Consider the following 9441-nt stretch of genomic DNA (forward strand, 5'->3'; position numbering starts at 1 on the left):
GCTGCTTCCATAGCTTGGCTATTGTAAATAATGCTGTTATAAACACAGGAGTGAATTAGTGTTCTTGTATTCATTGGGTAAATACCCAGGAGTGCAATTGCTGGATATTTCCATTTTTAACCATTTGAAGAACCTCAAACCATTTTCCACAGGGGCTGAATCAGTTTTCACTCCCACCAACAGTGCACAAAGGTTCCTCTTGTTTCTGCAACCTCGCTGACACCTGTTGTTTCTTGTGTTGTTCATTTTGGCCATTCTAACAGGTGTGAGATAACATCTCATTATAATGTTTTGATTTGCATATCCCTGATGGTAAGTGATGATGAACATCTTCTCACATGTCTGTTAGCCAGGTTGTTCCAAATTCTGGAAGTTCTCAGTCTTTGGGAGAAAGAACAGAGCTCAGATACACCACCAGGTTGGCAAAACAAAGCAGTTGACACAACTGAGAATCCTTTTCTGTGTCAGGATATTTATATACTCATTTTCATTTAATTTTTTAATAATTCAATAAAGTTAATATCATTCTTATTTTGAGGTGAGAAAATAGAAGCTCAAGTGTATTAAATGTTCAAAGAAGCTTTGATGGGAACTACAGAAGCACTAGTGAATTCACCACCAAAGCACTAGAGTTTAGTCTAACATCTTCGGTCAGTTTTTCTTTCCCTTAGTATCATTAAGTACTGTGTGAGCATCTCTGTGTGTGTGTGTGTGTGAATGTGTACATGCATGTGTATATGCTAAGTGTGAAGTTGTATGTTTTTCTTAAAGATTTATTTATTTGAGGGGGGAGAAGTAAAGAGAGAATCCCCAAGCAGGCTCCCTGCTGAGCCTGGAGCCCCACAACATGGGGCTTGGTGCCAGGACCTCTGGATCATGACCTGAGCTGAAATCTGGAGTCAACTGCTTAACCAACTGAGCCACCCAGGTGCCCCAAAATTGTATAATTTTTAACTTTTAATTTTAAAGATTGTTATGCAATAAAATTCCTTTTTTCTTTTGGTATACAGTTCTATGAATTTTGTGTGTCTGTGTTTGCTATTAATTTGCATTGTCATTCTTTTTTAAATGAAGTGTACTTGATGTGTGATGTTACTTAGTTTTAGGTATATAACATATAGATTAGACAATTCTATACATTACTCAGTTCTTGCCACAGTAAGTGTAGTCACCATGTGTCACCACATAATATTATTACAAGATCATTGACTATATTCCCTAGCTGTACTTTTCATCTTCATGACTAATTTATTTTATAACTGGGAGTTTGTACTTCTTAGTTTCCTTCACCTATTTTGCCCATCCTCCTACTCCCCTTTCCTCTGATAACCACCAGTATTTAGGAGTCTGTTTCCGTTTTTTGTTTGTTCATTTGTTTTGTTTTTTAGATTCCACATAAAAATGAAATCATATGGTTTTTGTAGTTGCCTATACAGTTTTATGAATTTTAACATATATATAATAGAACCACCATAAACTGGAAAAGAACAGTTTCATGACCCAGAGGAGCTCCCTTGTGCTGTTATCTTGTAGTCATACCCTCTCCTCATCTCTACCTCCTGGCAACCACTGGTCTTTTCGCTATCAATATAATTTTATCTTTTGATAATGCCCTATAAATAGACTCAATAGTACCTAAACTTTTGAGATTGGCTTTGTTTTGTTTTTGTTGTTTTTTAAATTTTATTTATTTATTTATCACACACACACACACACACACACACAGATAGGCAGAGACATAGGCAGAGGGAGAAGCAGCCTCCATGCAGGGAACCTGATGTGAGACTTGATTCTGAGTCTCCGGGATCAAGCCCTGGGCTGAAAGGCAGTCCTAAACCACTGAACCACCCAGGCTGCCCAAGATTGGCTTTGTTTAGTCTGTATAATGCCTTTAAGATTTATCCAAGTTGTGTATATCAAAGTTCATTCCTTTTTATTGATAAATGGGATTCCATTGTATAGAATACCACAGTTTGTTTATTCATTTGTCCACTTGTGGTGGATGGATAGATGATTCTCTGAAAGACCTCCACATCCTAATCTCCAGAACCTGTGTTGTGGCATGTTATAATGTGTTATCTTTCATGGCAAGAGGAATTAAGACTGCTAATCATCTGAACTGGCCACTGATGACTTCAAAAATGGAAGGGACCATGAGCCAAATAGTGTAGACAGCCTCTAGAAACTGAAAAAGGCAAGAAAAATTCCCTACAGCCTTCAGATAAGAATGCAGCCTGTCAAAAATTTGATTTTAGTCCAGTGAGACCCATTTCAGATTTCTCATTTCCAGAACTCCAAGATTTCATGTGGGTGTTATTTTAAGCCACTAAGTTTGTGGTAATTTTTTCCAGTACTATAAAACTAGTACATCATTGAAGGACAACATTAAATTATTTCCAGTTTGGGGCAATTATGGATAGAGCTGCTATAAACATTTATGTACAGGTTTTTGTGTGAACATAAGATTTCATTTATTCAGGGAAAATACTCAGGAGTAGGATTGCTAGGTCATGTAAATGCATGTTTAATTTTATTAAAAAACTGCTAACCTGTTTTCTAGAATATCTGTACCACTTTACATTCCTACTAGTTACATATGAGAGTTCTAGTTGTTTTTGTATCCTTATCAGGTAGCATTATTTTAGCCATTCCATAGTTGGGTAGTTTTATTTATTTGTTATTTATTTATAGATTTTGTTTATTCACGAGAGACAGAGAGAGGCAGAGACATAGGCAGAGGGAGAAGCAGGCTCCCCACAGGAGCATGATTGTGAGACTCGATCCTGGACCTGAGGATCACGACCTGAGTCAAAGGCAGATTCTCAACCATTGAGCCACCCAGGCATCCCTGGGTGGTAGTTTTAATTTGCATTTCCCTAATAGCCAATGATGTTAAACATCTCTTTATGTGCCTGTCTGGTAACTTTATATCCTTTTTTAGTGAAGTGCCTAAATCTTTTGTCCATTTAAAAATTGGGTTATTTTATTATTGAGTTTTGAGAATTCTGTTTTCTATGAAGAAGTCCTTTGCTGCATATGGAACTATTTGTGTGAGTCTACTTCTGACTATTCTGATCTGTTCCATTGACCTATGTGTCTATTCCTTTGTCATTACTACACTGTTGATTTCCAGTAAGTCTTGAAATTGTAGTGTGATTCCTCCAGTTACTCTTCTTATCAATATATTTTCTACCTACTTCCTTTGCCTTTCCATATAAAATTTAAAATATGTATGTATACATCAACAAAAAGTCCTGCTTGGATTTTGTCTGTTATTAGTTAAATCTGTAGATCACTTTGGGGAAATTGATATCTTTACCATCTCTCTCCATTTATTTTGATCTTAAGTTTATCAGCATTTTTTTTTTTTAGTTTCCAGTATACAGACCCTGTCTTGTTACATTTCTATTCCTTGAATTATTGTAAATGGTGTTGTCATTTAAATTTCAGTTTTTATTTTACCTTGTTAGTATATAGAAATGCAATTGATTTTTTGGATGTGCTGACTTTATATACTGCAACCTTGCTAAATATACCTATTGGTTTTAGAAGCTTTTTATGGGTTTCTTGAGATTTTCTATATAGGCAATCATGTCTGAAAATAGGGAGAGTTTTACTTCTTCCTTTCTAATTTCTATGCATTTTATTTCTTAATTTTTCCACCCTTATTGCACTAGTTCTTCCTCTTCTAGATTTAAGGCTGGAAACTTTTTAGTCCTAGGAGCTGCTGTAGCTATCTTGGGACCACAGAGGAGAGGGTTCCCAGAAGTGTCACCAACACCAAGGGTGCAGAGCAGAGGAAGTGAGAAAAAAAAAACACACCTTGGTATTATCATTTTGAGCTTTCAGTTAAATGTTATCTGAAACTAGTTAGATCTCTCCCTGAACCATCCAGTAACTGGGGCCAATATATTCCCTCCTATTGCTTACTGCACAGTGAGCTGAATTTTCTGACATTTGCAGTGGAAATATTTCTCATTTTATCAATACTATCATTTTGAATTTCCTCACATATTAAAAAACACTGATTAGTCATAACATATTTCTTTTCAAAGCATTTGCCTTTACCTTTTCCTTATGGGCCAAGGCAATCTTGTTATCCATATATCCATATATCCATTTAATGTGATAAACTGATAAACTCAGATTCCTCTGGGAAGCTCTGACTATGAATAGCTGTTAGGTATTGTCACATGCCAAGAGCTCACAAACAGACATTTCATCTGATGGTTTCTCGACTATTTCTGATGGAATGTGTGTTTTGAGATGGAAGGTGAGGAGAGGTTGAAAGATGAGAGAGATGAGTGTATAAAGTTGCAGTAATATACTACAAGCTTTGGTTAAATTGTATCCATTGGAGGTAGCCCAGGGAACTTTATAACTCTTCTCTCATGAAGAGGTAATACACCTCATGATATCAATAGAATCTCCCAAGATGCCACTAAACCTGACTGATATCTCTCATCTGTATGCTAAAGTTCAAGGGATGTTGGACCCTCTTGGGGAGAGGGTGGCTTGCTAACAAAGTGCTAAAGATGACTCAACCAATCACTTAAAAAACTGGCATTTGAATCCAGACCTGCCTGACTCCAAAGCACTTTATTTATCCTTGAGGGTACATGGTCACTTAAAACATGACCAAGAAAACAAAACAAAACAAAAACAAAAAAACAAAACAAAAATCATCACATAGAAGCACACATCTGAGCAAAACTTCTTGCATACCCACTGGAAAACAGCCAAGTTGTCTGTGTTCATCTCCTTCTATGCTACAAATTATTGCATTGAGATCATGGAGATCATAGTCTCTTCCATAGTGGCTGTAGACACCATAATAGATTAAATATGCTGGATATTCCTTGCTATCCCTTTCATTAAAAGGTGGGGTCTAATTCTCACTTCCTATTAATATTGCCTGACTTTAGTGTCTTGCTTGACCAATAAAATGCAACAGAAATGATCTTTAGGGACTCCTGGGACTAGGTCATAAAAAACCTTGCAGCTTCTGCCTGAGTCTTGAAACACTCTCTCTCTCTCTCTCAGAGCCCTGAGCTGCCATGTGAGAAGCCCAACTACACTGACACTGTCAAGATGAAGAAATGTCGATGCTGCTGTTGACAATCCCCATTAGACTCAGCCAACAAGGCACTAGAAATATGAGTGAAGCCATCTTGGCCACTTCTGTTATTCTGTGAGATGTCCTAACACAGGAATTTTCTCACAGATCGAAGGATCTGTCATCCAAGTGTTCTGGATGCAAGGATATACTTCACCATCCTCTGTCCAGGATATTGGGTTTGTTTTCCATTTGCAGAAATCTCCTAACCCGTTTGTTTCTACTCTCAGGGAATCAATCTCCTTCTGATGATTGTATCACCCTTCCTCCCATTTCATTTAATTCACAGCACCAGCTTCCACCCATTCCCCTCTGGGATATACTAGCTTTTTCTCAGTAAGAACCATTTGCTTCCCATCAGTGTCAGAGTGCAGGTGGTGGTCCTGTGGTAAGAAAAATTTGAAAATACAATGGTTTGGTGGAGTGGGACAGGGGAAAATGGTTGTTTTGTTCTCCCCTGATGAGCCTATAAGAAGGCAAAGCAAAACCAAATAGACACAAGCCACCAGTTAGATTTTTCTCTAATCTCTGATGAGTTACCTTCTCATGGTCTCCAGGTTCTGGCAGTGTCCAGAATTGAATGATATGCCAAAGAAAATGCCACAGAAGCTCTCAGAGAACTGCCAGTTTTATTGGAGAAATGGGTCTCATATACAAAGCAGCATCTTTCACCATGGAAGTTTTTCTTCCAGGTGAAGGCACTGTTGGACCCGCTGTCTCAATTCTCAAAGTCTCGATTCTCAAAGAATTTTGTTGAGGCAACAAGACATGCATCCAAGACCATCAAAAGTCCATACACTTCAGTGAATGATGAAATGGTAAAAAGTTGTGGGAGAGACAGCTAGGTCGTCCCTGGACTTGTAGAACAGCTATTTGAAAATCACCTCAGAAAGGGACTGGAGTTTCTACAGCTGTTCTCAAATTGCCACTTTGCCCAGATGACCTCTTTATGATCTGAAGACAATCTGCCTCTGAGAATTTGAAGTGTATATATATTTTTTAATTTTTATTTATTTATGATAGTCACACACAGAGAGAGAGAGAGAGGCAGAGACATAGGCAGAGGGAGAAGCAGGCTCCATGCACCGGGAGCCCGACGTGGGATTCGATCCCGGGTCTCCAGGATCACGCCCTGGGCCAAAGGCAGGCGCCAAACCACTGAGCCACCCAGGGAATCCCCTGAAGTGTATATTTTTCACTGAGCAATAGGACAGGCACTCCCGCATTCTGAGAGGACGACCAACAGCTGACAAAGTGGAAAGGATCTATGCATGATTCTTGGCTTGGCTTGGTTTCATCTATTAAATACGTGGTTTTCTTTCATCCCAGCAAGTCCTCTGAAGTGCCTACAAGCCATAGGGTGAAAATATGTCAGGAGCCCTGCAAAGAAGAGAATTATCTTTTACCTTTTGAGAGGTTATGGTATAATAATAAGTGGTTTCATATGTCAGCTCTGGATTCGGACACCTTGAGTTTGAATCTCTGCTCCTCCACTCACTAGCTATGTGATCTGGGGCAAGTTAATTAAGATCTTTTTACTTCTTCTGAAAAAAATACATAAAATTCCTCCCTTATAGGGTTTCTTGAGGATTAAATCAGTTAATGCATATAAATACACTTAGGATGGTGGCTAGCACATACTAATTGCTCCATAAATGCCAACTATTAGTATTCTTGCTGTTTACTCTTTGAGGATATCTCAAAAGAACAAGCAGTCTGTGATACGTTTGCAGGCTAGGCTTTAATAATGAAACACAAATGAATAGATGTGGTAACCTTTGGAAGCTTAAAGGAGGAAGTATTAAAGGGCAGCCCAGGTGGCTCAGTGGTTTAGTGCTGCGTTCAGCCCAGGGCCTGATCCTAGAGACCGGGGATCGAGTCTTGCATCGGGCTCCCTGTATGGAGCCTGCTTCTCCCTCTGCCTGTTTCTCTGCCTCTCTCTCTGTGTGTCTCTCATGAATAAATAAAAAAAAAATTTTTAAATGGAGGGAGTATTAAGACATATTAAAAATAATGTTGCCTTACCTGGCAAGTATGAAGCACACGGAACTCACTATCCCAGGAGGTTATATAAGCCAAAAATGTAAATAGAATCAAGGAGAGATGAAACAAAACTCTGAATGGTAGGACGTAAAATCAGTGCATGCTGAATTTCTGAGGCACAGAAAACACCTGCCATTTCCATAGCACTTTCCTTGGCACCACCATTACAGAGAGCCAGCTCAATTAAAGAATGGTGGGGCCTCACAGGAAACCTATTTAGATAGTGCTTGAAGAAGTTAGTGCTTTGACAGCTGAAGCCTTCCAGAGCTCATAGCTGGAAACCCCACACCTGCCTTCCCAGAGAGGGTGCTCCCAAATATTTTGTTAAGTAAAAGAGTTCTCCAAACTCTGGGACCCATCATTGCCCCAAGATAGTGAAAAAAGCCTTGTTTTAGGAGTTTGGTTGATGGTGGTACTATTTTTGGTTGTCTACCCTGCAGCTATTGCCTCTTTTTCCTTGCTGACATGACCTTGAATGTGTTCAGGTGTCAAGGCACCCTATATCAAGTTCCAGAGGTTGCATCATGATGTGTCTAGACAATTGTCGTCAACCCACTCCTCTTTGCAGTGACTCGTTTACTTGTGTTCACATGTTCTGGTTCTGGCCAAGGTAATATTAGAGGGATTCAGCTGAGAAACTTTGGTCAAGATTTTTCTCATATTAAAAAAAAAAAAAAAAGACTTGAAAATTTTATTCCTTCGTACTTTCAACACCATTATGTGAAGGCGTGGTTTGTGGGGCTTCTATATCCTTTGCAGTCATGAAGGAAACTGAAAAGATATTTAGCCACAGTTCTGACTTTGGCAAGTGATGGAAACAACCTTAAGACAGCCTACTTCCAGACTTTGGATGTGAAATTACTAATTACTTGTATTGCTTATAAGCCACTTTTAGTTGGATATTGCATCGCTTGCAGATAAAAGTATCCTAACTGATGTAATTACTGTGTATGTTTTGTTCACCACCAACTAGTGCAGTGCTTGGCAAATGGCTAGGAGTTCAATACTAGTTTATTGAATTAGTGAAAGAACTACTCAATCTTATTGCTAAGTCTACTCTGTCCTGGTTCTGATGGTTCTGAGCCCTTGCCTGGCTAACCTGCCTGCAGTGGCAGTCACTTGTCCACTGAGCCTTTTCTTGCTCTTGCCAATTCTTTTGAGCTTGGAGTTATGCCCATGGTCAGTAGTGGCTCCTAGCTCTCCCTGAGACCAACTTCTGTCCAGATTGTGAAAGGATGGCCTGCTTTCATATCTTCTGTTGATGAGTTCCTACTGGAAAGGGTCTATGTATTACCTTCTGCTGAACTGTCTGGCTATGGACCACCTGCCTAGATTGCTAAATTTTGTCTATTTTTTTTGTTGTTGTTGTTCCATTCTCATATCTTGGGGACTATTTTATCTGCTTCCTTGAAGCACACCTTGCACCCCCACCCCACCCCAGCTATCATCATATCTCTTATATCTTGTCCAGAACTGGCAGTTGTGACCTGTATTCATTACCCAGTTCCACCCCCACCCCCTGATCTGGTATGGTCTAACCTTGGAGAGTGTTCCTCTTGATATACTCAGAAGTCATTTCTGTCCTCATCAGACAGAGTTTGGTGAGATGCTACTGAAGAATGACAAAAATTGCTTCTTCTGCAGGCTAGGAAGCTTTACTTGTGATCGTGTAATGTCAAGTAGAAGCTGAGCTAGAAGAAGAATAAGAAAATTATCCTCTACTCATTGTTCTTTTCTAAGATTAAAGAAAGGATCCCAGGCTTTTTGAAATCCCTATACAAGGACATTTCAGATTCACTGTTTATAAAATCAAAGAAAGTAAGCTTATTTTCAATTTTACTGAAATTACTGAGAATTAGGAATGATGGAAATGTTTTATAAATTATAAACTTGGGCAACCCTGGTGGCTTAGCAGTTTAGCGCCGCCTTCAGCCCAGGGTGTGATCCTGGAGACCAGGGATTGAGTCCCAGTTTGGGCTCCCTATATGGAGCCTGCTTCTCCCTCTGCCTGTGTCTCTGCCTCTCTCTCTCTCTCTCTCTCTGTGTGTGTGTGTGTGTGTCTTTCATGAATAAACAAATAAAATCATAAAAATAATAAAAATTGAAATACATTATAAACTTACAGGACCTACCCCAATGCCTATCACCAGTAGAAGAGTAGTTCACCTGTGGCATATGTACAGAACATTAGTTTAATGAAAGTAAATGATATACAGCCATGAGGAATTTCAAAATGTAGTATTGAGTTAAAGAAGTCAGATACAAGCATGCTATATTTGTTT

Source organism: Canis lupus, chromosome 23, assembly GCF_011100685.1.
Source record: "Canis lupus familiaris isolate Mischka breed German Shepherd chromosome 23, alternate assembly UU_Cfam_GSD_1.0, whole genome shotgun sequence".
Lineage (NCBI taxonomy): Eukaryota > Metazoa > Chordata > Mammalia > Carnivora > Canidae > Canis > Canis lupus.